This window comes from Vicugna pacos, chromosome 8 (assembly GCF_048564905.1).
Source record: "Vicugna pacos chromosome 8, VicPac4, whole genome shotgun sequence".
NCBI classification, from domain to species: Eukaryota; Metazoa; Chordata; class Mammalia; order Artiodactyla; family Camelidae; genus Vicugna; species Vicugna pacos.
In genome coordinates this window covers 68,970,447-68,986,208 of record NC_132994.1, presented here as the reverse complement: position 1 = coordinate 68,986,208, position 15,762 = coordinate 68,970,447, and positions in this window count along the sequence as shown.

The window sequence follows — 15,762 nt, the reverse complement described above, 5'->3', positions numbered from 1 at the left end:
GCTCTGGATCTGAGAGACTGTGTGGGTGGTGGAGGCTCTAACTGAAAGCGGAGCACAGAAGGAGGAAGGTGGAAATAAATGAATCTGTCTCGCACTTGTTGATTTCCAGGACCCTCTGTCCAGCAGGCTACTGTTTAAATAAAGCAATTCTTTAATATTCCCTAAGAGACAGGAATTAGGGGAGATTCCTTGTTGAACCTCTAGTCCAAAAAAAAAAAAAAAGACTCTTGTATAGCATTTCATTTCCATAGTAATATTTAAAGCAGGATGGAGAATGTGTAGACAGAAGGGTCGGGGTTGAGGGAGGGGGGCAAAGTCGCAGCCAGATTCTTCTCCACTTAAACATATTTTAGTAACAGCCAAAGAAAATACAGACCTAATAGCCCTGATAAAGTTATTATTAATCATAACTACTTGATTCACTCTAATCTCTCCTTCTAATTATGGAATGGAGTTGTCATATTCAAATGTGAAACAGGCTGGAATTACCCACGGCAAATAGATGAGCCCCTGGCAAATGAATCATCCTGGAAGATCTGAGGTCCCTCGTGCACTTGATGAAACGCAGCCTCAGCCTGACGGGCAAGGGCAAGATCACCTCTTGTGGCAAGAAGGGCTCCTGGCACGAGGACCCAAATGAGGAGTTCCCGGCTGCCATCACGGGTGCTGAATAGAGAAGAGCTAGTTCTCCAGGTCCTGGGAACCAAGATTCTGTTCCTTTTATATCAGAAGATTTACAGGCTTGCTTTCACATTTGCCTTAAACTGGCTGTATCTCTGTGTAGCCACTGTTCCCAGTGCTTTTCACTGAAATGTGAAATGACCATTCTGGACACGAGGGCGTTGATTCAGTGAAGCTGGGAAATGCCACAGGGCACCAGACCAGTGGGTTCCAAGAAAGATGCTTTAGCATTTAGAAGTAGTCTAGGACACGCAACCCTCTCAGCCAGGGTATATGCTCACTCCCTAATTTAAAACAAAATCTTTAAATCCATGTTTTCTTTAAGATGTCTGTTTTTTTAAATTCATAGACTAGTTGATAAACTGAAGTGATTTTATCTGTGCAGGTGGATGTGGATGGGCCAGTGCTGGTGAAATAGTTCCCTGAAAACTCCAACATGTGTTTTCTATCACTTTGCTGCCTCTGACCTTTTTGGACACTGTGTTTTTCCCCAAAGTATTACTTTTTTCCTGACTGCTTCTCTTCAGGCACAAACCCTTGCTGTAATGGTCCAAGGGAACCCTTATTACCAACATACACTGTCCACTTAAAACATAGGCAGTTTTGTTCAGTCCTTTGATGCTCCAGTCCCCTCCATCCTGACCACTGGGGGTTCGTAGTCCTTTACTCTCCAGCTAGTGCCATTGGCCCAGCCTCAGGCTAGTCAAAGACTTTTGGCCTCCATCCTGGTAGAGACCTGGATAAAGAGGTGAGTCTTTGTCTTGCAGGTTCTGTGGGTAGGAAGCTACAAAGCAAGTCAAATATCACCAGGAATGCAGCAAGCCGAAAAATTTGTCATTTTTTTTCAAACTTTGTATTAAAAGTGTTATAGTTTATTTTAATGCAATTTGATTTTTTTTTCTTTTGTATCATTTAGTTTTGGGAATTTATCTGCATTGCTATATTTTGTTCTAGTTTGTTGATTTTAGTGATTGTATAGTATTCCTTACATAACTCTGTCATGATTTATTTGTCACTTATTGATGAACATTTAGATTGTTTCAAATTTTTCAGGTATACAAACAATACTGATTATTTTAAGATTTGCCTTGAAATCTCCATTGCTTAATCTTAATTTGGCTGTACCAGCTTTATTTTGGTTAATAGTTTCCTTTTCCTTTCAAACGTTCTATGCCTTTATGTTTCAGTTGAGACTTCTACAAAGAGAATATAACATATAGTTGGCATTTCTTATTTTTTTTTTACAATAATTTGATCTAATGACCTCTGATCTTTAACTGGAAAATATATTCCATTTACAATCATTGTGAATTTTTGGATTGATTTCTACTAATGTACTTTGTTCTCTTTACTCTTCCTTTCCTCCTTCTTTTCTATCTTCTTTTGATTTGTTCATTTTTTTTTCCTACTAGTTACCCCTAAAATACTAACATGCATGATTGAAAGTCCAAAAGCAATTAATATCTCTAGCTTCCTCCTGTGGCATATGGACCTTAAATGTTTTATTTTGAGTAAACCTTCTCCATCTTCCATGTTATTATAGCAGTTTGTTTCTGCCTTGTTATTATACCACTCAAAAGTAGGTAGCATTACCATTATCCTTTTAAATGCTCAATTTTTGTTGAAATTTGTTGTGACATTTCCTTGTTCAAAACTTTTTTCCCCTATGAGACAATTTTCCATTTTCTTGAAACATATCTACTAGAGGCTCCTTCAGTGAGAGCGTGTTAGTGGTAAATAATTATTGTTTGTTCTAAACATTCTTTTATTCCACTTTTGACTTTTTATGCTACCTGTGTTTTGAAATAATTCTAGATTTACAGGAAGTTGCAAAGTGCCGTCTGCACCCTCTTCACCCAGCTTCCCCCAAAGAGAACATCGGTAATGTAGTATCCGTGCCAGGGAAGTAGCCTTTGGTGCAGACCGCAGATTTTGTTCCGATTCCTCCACTTCTGTGTGCACTCATTTCTCAGTCTCAATTTTTATCATGTGTATAGCTTTGTGCAAGGACATCAGAGTCAAGATGCTTAGCGTCCCACTACCGCAGGTTCCCCGTGCTACACTTTATAGACACACCCTCCCCTTACTCCCTCCATCTGTAACCCCTGGCAGCCATTAACCTGTTCCCCGTCTGTGTAATTTTGCTTTCTAGCAATGGCTATATGAATGGAATCACACTCTTTGTAGCTTTTCGGGATTGGCTTGTCTTCATTCAGCCTGATTCTCTGGAGAGTCGTCCAGGTTGTTTATCAGTTGTGTGTATCAATAGTACGTTTCTTTCTGTTGCTGAGTAGCGTTCTGTGGCGTTAAGTATGCCAGTCTGCAGAAGCATTCACACACTGAAGAGCACGTGTGGAGTTTCCAGTCTGGGGCTATTGTGGGTGGTTGTAATGTTCCTGTAGGTTTCCACGTGCACATAAATTTTTCTGGGACAAATGCCCCAGAGTGCAATTGCTGGGTCATTGTTCACCCTCAGTTTTTTTTTGAAATATAGTTTAGTGGTTTGTAAGATTTAAATTCTTCGCTGTCTTCTGTTTTTGTCGCCACTTTTCTTTTTCAATATTTTTCTGTTTTAAGTGGATTTTCAAGCCCCCTCTGGTTGCTTTTAAGATCTTCTTTTTGATTTGGTGGTGTCAGGACACAATTTTTCTGTTTAGAATCTTTTAATTGCATGAATCACAGGATTTATATATTTCATCCTTTTTGGAAAATCCTGTCATTAACTCTTCCAATTTTACTTTCCCCATCTCCTCTTCTCTTCTAATTGACAAAAGTTTGGGCTTCCTTATTCAATTTCCCTGGTCTTTTAATCCTTCTTCACATTTTTCATCTCTTTATTCTGGGTTATTTCTTTGATTAGATTTTCCTAGTTTACCAATTTTCTTTCTCTGTATCCAAACCAGGGTTTAATCCTTTAATTATATTTAATTTTATTTTTCATAGCTGATGATCCCTTTAATAGTTTCCGTTGGCTTTTTCATGTTTTTAATTTTGTAAATTCTTCTTAAATAATTTAAATATCCTTTTATTATTTGTTTTTAATAAATCATTTACTTGAATTTCGTAGGCATCGAATTCTCCTACTTGTTGTTTTTGCTTGTAGGGGATTACTCCTTCACTTCTTTGTTTTTTGCGTTGTGAGCTTATGCTTTTAGTTTTGGTGAGGGGCTCTCCCCGTGGGAATATCTTGCTACCTGGATTGAGGACGTATGTATCCTTCCAGAGAGATTTTCTGTTTCTTTAAGCCATGTGGACATTACTCGCCTGGGACTGCTTTTACATTAATTCTTTTGCTTGGGAATTCCCAGACCAATTAAGTAAAATGAATTCAAACCTGAAACCCAGGTGAGGGCAGACTTTTTATTAATTCCAGAACAAAAATTTTTTTTGGTCTACCCGGGCTAAGAGAGACAAACTAAAACAGCGTAAGGTGTGCTGTGATGTGGTCTACCACCCCAAGAAATTGGCACTGATGCAAACTGGAGTTTATTCAGATTTCTCCACCTACAGAGCCCCTTTCAAGTGGAAGGGCTTGCTTCCCCAGCTGCCGGGAGTCCTACCCGCTGACAGCTGAGGACTGGCAATTGTCATCAGCTAAACTCATGCTCCTCGCCTGGGGTCGTCCTGCATCCAATGGGGTACAGAATCTGGGCCCATGAGATCCCAATAAAGACAACTCGGAAGAGCCATTCGGCTTCAGAACTCTCTGTGGAGTTGGCTGAGGCCTTGCTATGACTATGTGGTGGTTCAGCTTTTTTCTCTGCCCAGTCCCGATTTGGTCCCTCCTCCCACTGACCCCAAGAGCACTCCTGAGTAAAGCATCGTGTGTGCTGAGCTGTCTCATAGTCTGATTTCCAGGGAGGGCAACCTGTGACTACACGTTAGGTCTCTCCCACGACCATCCATCCGTTTGGGTCCTGGATTAGCACAGGTGTCTCTGGTCACACTCCCCTCATCACGCAGCCCCAAGAACTCATCTTCTATCCTGGTTTAGCCAATAAGACTCCTGTTGCACCAAGGCCAGTCACCACTCATCTTCCACTTCTGATTTCTTATTCTCCCCTGGGAATTTTCCTTCTTGTCTTATAAGTTCAGCTTTGCATTAAAGGAATGTCTTGTAGGTCGAATTCATAATTTCTAGGTGCTTTGTAGGACCAAGGTGTTTAAAATTTTCATAGTTCACCACGGTGTCAGCACGGAAGACTGGCAGGCAGGTTTCAGGCAGAACTGCTCCATCAAATTGCTGTTGTGTCATTACTGATCATCATTGTTCTTTCTGTGAAAATAGCAATTTGCTGATTCTCTTGTTCCCTGTTTTGTGGATGTTTTAAGTGCTTGCCTCTATCTGTTGCCTTTTTGTGGGTGATTTTTGGATGCATCAGGCCCTCAGGTGGAAAAGCTCTTTCAGCCCCGCACTGCCTTCCCTGGGCCCTAGGGGTGGAGTATGTACCACCGAACCCCAGCTAGACTCAGGGTAGTCAACCTTGCTCAGCTTTTTCAAAGCAGAAGAAACACCATCAATATTTTTCTAAGGCATTAGTACCCAAAGATAGAACACACTTTTAAAACGAATTTTATTGAGGTATAATTGGCACATCATAAAATGCACCCATTTTAAGTGTACTTAATGTGCTTGACAAACTTACACATATGTGTCACCATGACTACGTCGAGATATAGAACAATTTCGTCGCTCTTAAAAAGTTTCCTGTGCTTTTCCTAGTCAACAGCCCCAAAACCCTTGTCCACAGGCACTGATACACTTTCTGCCAGGATAGATTCCGTTTGTTTCTCCTACCCATCCTATAAGTGGTCCTGCCGAATGTATGCTTTTGAGTCAGGCTTCTCTCACTCAGCACAGTGATTTGTGATCTATCTGCGTTGTCTGTGTTTCAGTGGTTCATTCCTCTTTATTACTGAGTAGTTTTTGATTGCATGGATGCACCGTAATTTATGTATCTGTCCACCATTTGGTGGACAGTTTCGTTGTTTCCAATTGGGCTATTATGAATAAGGCTGCGGTAAACATAGAAAGACACATGCCTTTAAATGTCCCTATACGCTCTACTTTTCTCTATTCCAAAAGATTTGAACTTCCAATGCCCTTACCCTGCAAGATATCATAAGGCATTTCTGAGATGAGATAAATTGAGCCCCTGACATCATGGGATACTTATTTCCTCCAGGAATAAATATCTAAGCCATCTTGGAGAAAACAAAAACAAAAACAAAGACGTGGGTTCTTGAGAAGGCATGTAAACATTTTTTGATTACCGTCATTATTTTTAGCTAATTCTGTCATATTTCGACATACTTGAGGATGCATGTATATCTGTGAAATGTTTTTGAAACTGTCTTCTTCCCATTTCCTGTCCTCTTTCCCTTTTAGTCCTTCCAACAAAAACATAATAAAATCTTTCTTATCTTAGCATGTTCCTTCCTTTTTTCTTCATTCTTAACTACACTTCGATGATGGCTGCACAGTCAGGTTCCATACTGGGAGACAGGTGAAGAGGACCAGGTCTGGTGGGAGAACAGAGAACAGGATGGAAGAGGAAAAATAAAGGAGACTGAGAAAAACAGCACAAATTAGAGGACGTGAAAGGCATTCTTACCTATTGAGGGCAGTAGGCGTTGGGAAAATATTATCCAAGGAATAGGCACAAATAAAAAGAAGCAGGAAGCTAACCCCAATGTGTCATTTTACTGTTAAAAAAAAAGGGCTTCATGAAAACCTATCATACAAGCACAGGGACATTCACAAGCTATAATTCAGTTATGGGTTATGATCATTAAGCAGGGACTCCGTGTTTATACTTTCTTGTCCCTCATTTCTCTTCCCCACTCCCCACGTGGCTGGAGGGGTTCTGGCCACCGCTGTCTGTGTAGAACTTGGCACACCATTAAATAAGCCTGGCCAGTTCATCAGGGGTGAAGGTGTGGTTTGATACCCACATACTCACTGGTGGCAAGCTTGATACTTGTCTGGGTGGAGACAAGTGTGCTGGCCTCCCAATCCAAGCTTCTCTTTAAGTTCCTCTCTTTTTTGTTATCTCTGTGCCATTTGACCTTAACATTTCTTTCCCCTTGATTTCAAATCATCTCCTGGCTGCGGTAGGATGAAAAAATGGAACTCAAATTACCCATTTCCTAATTCCTGGAACCAGAAAATGTTACCTTACATGGTATATATGACAAAAAATACCAAGATTTTTGCAGATTTGATTAAGAATCTTGAGATGATCTTGAGAATCTCTTGAGAAATTATCCTAGGTCATCCAGGTGAGCCCTAAAATGCAGCCACAAAAACCCTAATAAGAGAGGCAGAGGGAATCTGACTCAGAGACACAGGGAAGGTGCTGTGAAGGTAGAGCAAAGAGATTCGAGATACTGGCTCTGAGATTGGAGGATGCACCACAAAGCCAGCAGCAACTGGAAGCTGAAGGCGGCAAGAAGTAGCTTCTTAGCGCCTCCAGAGAGAAAGTGACCCTGCTGACACCTTGATTTCAGTCCGGGAATACTGATTTGGGGCTGCTGGCCTTCAGAAGTGCGAGGAAATACGTTTCTGTCTGTTAAGCCACCCAGCCTGTGGTCGTTTGTTACAACAGCCACAGGAAACTAACCCACTCTCGCCGACAGTTCCTCCCTTGCCTTTTTCTCCTCTCTCTCTCTCTTTTGTTGGGACAGTCACATAACATTAAGAGTTTAAGCTCTTGATATCAGCCCACTTCTCTTCAAAATTTCCTTCTAAATGAGGTTTTGTATCTCCTTCTGTGAATCCAGTGACTTCCTCCATCAGCATCACTGGTCCAAGCTTTCCGGCGCGAGGATCTCTCACATTCTAAACCTTCTGCTCCCTGTTCCCATTGAGTTCAAAGGAAGTGAGGTGTCTTAGTACGTTTGTACAGAAAATAATTTCTGTGGTTAAGTTACCTGGGGAATTGCTGGGTTAAACAAAGTGAAAGAATGCTAGCTCTTTATGAGAAGTTTTCTCTTTTAACCAGGATGGGGTATTCTTTGGGAAAGGGCTGCTGGATAGGGATTTAATTATAGATTAAACCCCAGTTCCTGTCCTCAAATCTTCTGGACCCACAGACTTTGCCTCATGAAGGACTCCCCTTCTAACCGTGCTGCCCATGAGCCCTGCTGGCCTGACATTGTCCCTTGCTGGGGACAATCTTCTTTCTTCTTCATGCCAAACTCTGTACTTCAATTAGAATCCAATTTGTAAAGCTCACTGTGGGCAAAGGCATACAACATTTTTGTCTTTCTTTTTTCCCCCTTTGTAGTATACAGAGTACAAATGAATCCAGAGAAGGAATGCAGAAGGTCCAAATTTGAAAGTAATAATGGCAAGTGTAACCTACCTTAGGTCTCCAGAAAAATACTGATAAGTCATTGTTTCTTTAAAACCCCAAAAAACACGCACAGTTTTTAAAAACATTGATTATCCAAGAAATGCTGGGAAAGGTTATGCAAGATAGATTTGAGGGGCAACTGGGAAGTGGAAATCAGGTACCCACAGGAAGGCCACTTACCTCGCCCCAGACTTCCTCAGTTCCGAGGCACTGGCAGGCAGGTCCCCATGAATGGGGGCTTTCCCGGGAGACTCATGAGAATCTTGTCCTGAACATATTTACCCCCCTCAAGCCCAGCTGCCTCGTGACTGAGTCTGTTCTCATTCTCAGCAGTACTTTTGTGTGCTCTGGGCCTGACCACGATGGTTTTGACCCTGAGGTTCCGGCGCCTCTTGACGCTCTGAGATAATTGGACCCTTGAGCTATTTTTAATGTATCAAAAATGAGTGGTTCTCTGCAGCAAGTCTGTGGTGACTAACCATGACGTCACCATTTTTGTTGGGGTGGGCGGGGCGAGGAATCATTTTAAACCAGATACATTCCTGTTAGTTAGTTTGTGATGATTAAAAGCTCCAGTGGCAATTCTGCATGTCGTCAGTGAACACAAATGATGGGGCAAATTAATCGGCAAGCCATAAATGTTGTGTGGTTAGTTGACAAAAGTTTGTGAAAATGTACATCCTACTGGGAAAAGTAATAAAGTTGGCCTTCGGTGGTGAAAAGAAAATTGGGCATTACTGCTATAAAACTTCCCTGGACTGTCTTTCCACAAGTTCTTTCTCCACCTAATGACTCACTTTCTGTTTTACTTACTTTTTCCCCTTTCATAAAGATTATTCTGCCATGATCTTTCCTTCCCCTCTCTCCTTCCTGACCATAACAATACCAGCAGCTGATATACAGCATTGCTTTGTGTCCTTTCTTAAAAATGACGACATAAAGAGAATGGTTCTTAAGATACAAAAGCAACCTAGCTCACACAGGCAGAAAGCAGGAAACAGCATCCCGTGTGTAACACAGCTCACCTCTGCGAATCCGTGATTGTGGTCCCTCACACCCAACCCGAGCCTCCCTTGTTCATATCGCCAAGAACAGGGACCTTTTCCCTTTGGTTTCTTTTGAGTGCCATTCTGAACACATGGTAAAATACTCAAGAATTTCTTGAACTGATTTAATGTTGTCTGTATTATAGAACTTAACATATCATTAAATAATTCTGGGCAGTTAATAAATGCTGAGCATATGGCTTGATCCACACACTCACTCATGAAGGGCTTGACATTTTTCTGGTGGGTTGAAAAGGCAGCAGAAAACAAATGCCTTCGTTCTGGTATGAATTTGGGGATAAGATTATATGGCCATCTTCTTCCTCAACTGCCCTCGAAAGCTGCCAGATGGGACAGTATGAACGAATGAGCAGGCCGGGAAGGTTTGGTCAGTTACCTCTGTAGCCAGATTTGCAAGACGGATGCCGGGGTGAGCTGGCTGCATTGTCGATCTATCTGTAGGTTTGAGGAAAATGAACTGTGGGTTCAGCTGACGACTGTGCTAACTTTAGTGTGCAGCCTGGCAAGATCAGACATTTTATTTATTTTCCATGTCACACAAATAACGTAATATGTTAATGAAAACTGACATGAAAGAAAATCTTTGCCTGTGATTCACCACTGCAGTAAATGGCCATTTTCATCTCTTCGTGTTCTATGTTCTCTTATCTAATGAATACGTTTTTATGTGGTTATAACTGTAATGGAGACACAGTTCCATGTTCTGTTTTGTGTTTAACATTTTATCACAGCCATTTTTCTATGTCATGACTGCAGCCTGGAGCATATGTGGTACCCAGCTTTGTCATTTCCCTGGCGGAGGGTCACATAGAGATGGGTGAAGTCTGTTCTAGGACCAGACAGGGCCTGCCCACTGCCAGCTCTGGCTGGGCGCTTGGTGGGGGCTTATTTTATCATGAAGCTAAGGGTTGGAGGATGAGAACCCTGGAGATTGTGTGCAAGGATCAGCTTTTTCATTTTCTTTACAGAATGCGCCTTGGTGGGACTTGTAGGCATTAAGGCCCATGGGTTTGGTGACGAAGTGAAGAAAAGAGAAGACAGAATTTGCAATGACTCAGTTAATCACCCGGCATGGCCCTCTGGAGCCTGGTACCCTCATCCTAGGGCCGAGAAGAAGGTTTTCTCACTGAATATTCTGTGCAGCTGGGCATGGGAACACACTTTCCGATTCAGGCTAACTCTGGTCAGTAGAAAAGCCAAGAAGTCCTGGTGGATGCTTAGGACTGGTTGGGCTGGTAAGGCTTGAAAATCACTTTAATTTTTGCTTATTTCTCCTAATTCCAATTTATGCTGCATAGGCCCTTTGATTGATTCTAGATTCTTACTCTGCTTTCTTCCCTAAAAGATTGGTGATGTTTTGCCCAAGATCCCACGGATTCAATAAATCTGGCTTGCATGTTAACTTCTGTGTGCCTTTTACGTAGACTTGCGTGGTGTAGAGTGCAGAGAAGGAAAAAGCAGAGCTGGAGAAAGACAAACGAAGCTTACGGATGGATGTAAAATACACAGAAGTAAACAGGTGAGCTTGGCCATTATTTCTCAGGCAGGACACACCAGGAATAAAAAATACACGGCCTCCTGTTCCTCGGAGGGAATGGTGCATGAGATAAATGTTATTAGAGGCCCAGAGGGATGCTTTTCCTTATTTGTTAATGTACCTCATGCTGAAAATGTGCCCAGGGCTGTCAGCGCTGGGCTGCAGAGCTATAAGAAGCCTTTCCTCCTGAATCTTCTGGTGAGTGGAAGGCGCCCTCATTTCCGTCCTCCAGAGCCTGCACCATAGTGAACCTCTGCTTTCCTGTCCTTTCCCTCCATCTCTTTTTATTCCTCTCCTTCCTGGCAGACCTTTGACAACGGACTGCCTTTCCAGGATGAGTATGACAGCCGTGAACACTTCCGTTTTACCCCAGAGCATCTTTCTTGCCCTGAATGAGGAAGCATCAGTCTCTTGCTCTCTTAGTGGAATTTACTTTGTAGGAGACAATGGCTGCAGCCCAGGCCATCAAAGGGGTGCGGAATGAATGCGTGGCTTCCCCGTCTTTCCTCCTGATGGTGCTGGAGCATCAGTACCATGTGTGTCTGTCAGTGACGGGACGCCGTCCCACCCAAACACACTGACAGGACTTGGAGGGTGGCTCCTCGGTCCTGTGGGTCCAGCAGAGAGAGAAGGGGGGTGGGGTGGCGGGAGCAGTGAGAAGTGCCCGACACCTGGAGTTTGTTTGCAGGGCTGACGGGTTGTGGCTCGCCCTTCTCCTCCCTCCGCCTGATAACACTTTATATTTAATACTCTCTAATTGCGCCTGCACCCCTCTCTTCTTTTCATCTCTCAAGGTTTGTGCCCAAATATGGCTTTATTTCAGCCTTCATTTTCTACTTCACTTTAGATGCTCAGTCCTGTGGGTCGGGCAGAAAAGGCAGTTTGCCAAGCCTAGGGTAGGGCTCGTGTCTAGAGGAGTCAAGGAGCATCTCGCTTGTGTGTGTGTGTGTGAGAGAGAGAGAGAGAGAGAGACCCTTTAGTAAGCACTTAGGAGCTTGCTTCTTCCACACAGTGGCAGTGATCCCTCCAGCCAGGTGTGTTGCTATTCTAGCACACTTTGGGTCCAACCAAGGGTCACAATATTGACCTTGGCATTCACTCATTCACTCATCCGTTAATTCAACAAATATTTAGTGATGACAGCTGTTATGCGTGCAATGTGTTTGATTATCAGTTCTTTTGTTTGGGATTTCTCTGTTTCTGCCCAGGACTTGACAGAGTGAAGGGAAAGCCAGCTTTCTCTCACAACATCAGAACACGGGCTCTGTAGAAAGAACGGGGTTCGATCTGAAAGACCTTTCTGTGTGGCGGCTCTCAGCCGTCTCTGCATCCAGCCACACTGCTGCTTGATGTGGATTCAAACTCACATTCTCAGCTCTCCTCTCTCGAGGATAAGCATGAAAGTCAGGGCAAATGTAACTTGTTTATACATCTGTACAGGTATTTTGAATATTGATCTAATAAAAACACTCATAGTAGATACGCTCGTGGTAGGTAATCATTAAGCGATGGTTGGCTGTTCTTGAATCAGCCCATCCCTTCCTTGCAGCCCAGGAAATACACAGTCCTTATATTTCCATGTCCTGAAACAGGATTCTCATAAGAACCTGCTCCAGCCTTCCACAGTATGGCGAACTCGGCTTACTTATGTATAAACACTCATTTTGACCAACTTGGATTTGCATCCTGGATTTGCATCCTGGATCGACCACATTTTTGTGCATGACCCATGGACAAATTATTTGGCACCTCTGAGTCTCAGTTTTTACACCGATCATGGCTCAGTTCCTATTATTGTTTTTAATGCCAGTATCTCTGGTCATTCCTTCCCTTCCTCCTTCATTTCTGGTCACCAGACACTGCTCCACATACTTCATTTGCCATTTGTGGAGTTAGACACCCCCCACTTTCAGCCATGGACTGGCAAAGCCCCAGATGGGGACTCGGTAGATACTTACCCATGCGCAGCGTTGCGTCCCATTTTCCAGGCGTGGATAAACATGAGATTCCTCCCCTGCTCCCCTCCCCACATCTGAGTGGTTTCAGTGGCTGGAAATGGAGCAAGCAAGGGGTCTGTTACAGAATTAACACGAGATTGACTGTGTGGTGGGACTTCTGAGAGAAAATATTGAGTGCTTATTTTTTAATAGAATAGGGAAATTTCTGACTTTATTTTTGCAATTCAAATCCTGTTCCCTTTAAGTATTGGTTTTTAAATTTATTAGACTATTTTGAAAAAAGATTAATTAGTTTAAAATTATTTTCCCAGTAATTAAATAACTTTCCCAAGTGGAAAGTTATTTTCTTTAAAATATGAATGTACTTTTATGGAGAGTGGGGAATATTTAGAAAATTAAAATTCTGTTTCTGCTGGGTGTAGTGCTTTAGGTATTATTTTGATATTTTCATCAATAATCAAGAATGTATGTATTGTCTTTGGGTCTAATTTATAGGAAAAATTCATGACTCTATGTGCTTCTGCAAGTAGCCAATTCTTTGGACCTAATACCTGCGTCTAAATTTGAAAGGAATTCACTGGTTTGAGTATTTTTTTCTGACAGTCCTTTAACTGTAGCTTCTTAATCCATCTTCTTTTTCCTTAAAGGTGTCTTCTAGTTTTAGCGTGCATCCTTCCAATTTATTTTTTGTGCATTCTTCAATTCCTTTTTTGTTATATCCTTATACATAAGTAGTTCCCCAAATCTACCCCATCACCTGATATTATAAATAAAGTTTTATTGGAGCACAGCCCTGCTTGTTTATTTACGAATGGCTTATGGCTGCTTTTTACAACAACAGAGTTGAGTAGTGGAGGCAGAAGCCAGTATGACCTGCAAAGCTGAAAATATTTACTGTGTGGGCCTTTCCAAAGATAGTTTGCCAACTCCTGAAACATAACACAGTCTCCTACAGATGAATATTTAGGTTGTTGCAATATGGGGTCTGAATAAACAATGCTTCCCTGAACATTTGTAAGCTGCTCACTGTGACATGTGTAAGGGTCTCTACATTATATGCTTAGGACTGGATTCAAATGGGTTGGAAAAGTGGGGACATTTTTAACTCTAACTTGCTTTTGATAAACTGTATTCTCATCCTCTTAACTCTTTCAAAGTGTTATGAATATTATATTATGTGCCAATTGCTTTTCTTTTTAAGTACTATAACGAGGCATAAATTCTTGGGTCACACTGTCTTTCCCTGTCAACTTACACGCCTTATTCTGAATGCTTCAGTCAGTAAGTTTGAAACTGTCTAACTTTTATTCTTATTTTTTATTGCTCATGATTACCAGGTTATTTTACATATTTATGTATCTATTTATCTTGGGTACACTAAAGAAAGATTCTTTTCTCTTTTTCTTTTATTTGAAGCCTAGAAATTCCATAGTTTTCATCTGTATCAGTTGTTACTGGTTGATGTTCCTCTTTCAATATGAGAAACAATACAAGGAATGAGATGACAACATTTCCCTCTGTTTTTCTACTGCTTCTTCCAGAAGCCTGAGGGTACCAGCCATCCTGGGTCATGGTATTAGGATGAACAGTGTTCCCCCAAATTCATGTCCTTCCTGGAAACTTAGAATGTGAACTTATTAGGAAATAAGGTCATGGCAGATGTAATGGGTTAAGATGAAGTCCTACTGGAGGAGAGTAGTCCCTTAATCCAATATGACTGGTGTCCTTGTAAGAAGAGAAGAGACACAGAGACAAACAATGTAGAGGAGAAACCATGTGAGGATGGAGGTAGAGACGGGAGTAATGTATCTTCAAGCCAAGGAACTCCAAGGAAGACCAGCAACCACAGAAGTGAGGAGAGAGGTGTGGACCAGATCCTTCCCTAGATCTTTTAGAAAGAACCGATTCTGATGACATCTTCATCTTGAACTTCGAGCCTCCAGAACCACGAGACAGTATATTTCTCTTGTTTATGCCACCCAGTCTGCGGTACTTGGTTAGGACAGCCTTAGCAAACCAACACAGTCACGTTACTGGATTTCCCAGGCTGTGCAGTCATTTCAAGTCCATAATGGTCTGACTTCCCATGGTCCCTCCACACTCCAGTGATAGCCGTCAGGCTCCAACCTTAAGTGTGTGGCCATTTCCCAGAGCTCCCACCTTGGCAGACCCTGAACAACTGCTTTCACAGGCGTCTTTGGAGAAGTCCTTTTGGATCAACAGGAGCAGGCCCCCTCCCCTGGTATCCTCCTTTACTCTGGTGCAGTATTCACCGCACTTGGCAGGTATTTTTAATATGTATATAGAGATATGGATGTTGGCTTGGGTTCTAAGTGATTCTATCTTCATGGCAAACGCAGTATTTCTTTTGGCCCCTTGTCCTCCTGATGCCTTGTTTTTGGCTTATAGAAAGAAAAAGAAAGAGGCAGCAGTATCTTTACTTTGTCATCTTATAACTGCTTCCCCATGACAGATTTTTGAGTGGAGAGTTGCTTTTTGAAAATCTTTCAAGAAGATCCAGAAGATAGCCATCTTAGCCTTATTTGTGAGTCTTTATTCATCTTGCAGTACTTTAATGAGATTTATAGCAAAAGAGTATCAAGGTTGTATTCCCAGAATCTATGTCATCTGACTGGTTGGGAATGAAGACATGATTCAGAAGTGTAGAGGATGATATCCTGAAGTCAGACTCTTGCTGTCGGATGGTCTAAGTCCACAAAAAATGCAAGGGATGCCATAGGCCCTACACATGTGCTGCACAGTGACCAGGTCTGCTTACATCTATAGTTTCTCTGTTTTCTCTCTCTTTTCTAATAACAAAACCATGGCCCAGTCCTCTTAACTGGAAAGCCAGAGGGTCAAAAACTAAATTTCAAAGAAGTTAAATCATCTTTGGCCAGTAGGACAGCAGAACACTTGAACCTGGTCCTTTAGGCAGAGCCTGTGAGTCACCAGAAGTGTGGGAGCAAAGGAAGGATGAGATGAAAACACGGGACAAGGTGTCCATTGATTAGCCTTTAACCCGTTCCCCCTTCTGTGGATGGTGACTGACAGTTATTAATAGAGAAGTCTTTGAAGTTGGCTAATTGAGGTGCTCTGAAATTAATTGACCCATTCTGAAGGCACAGTTTAGGGAGGTAATATCTCAAAGTAGCTATGCT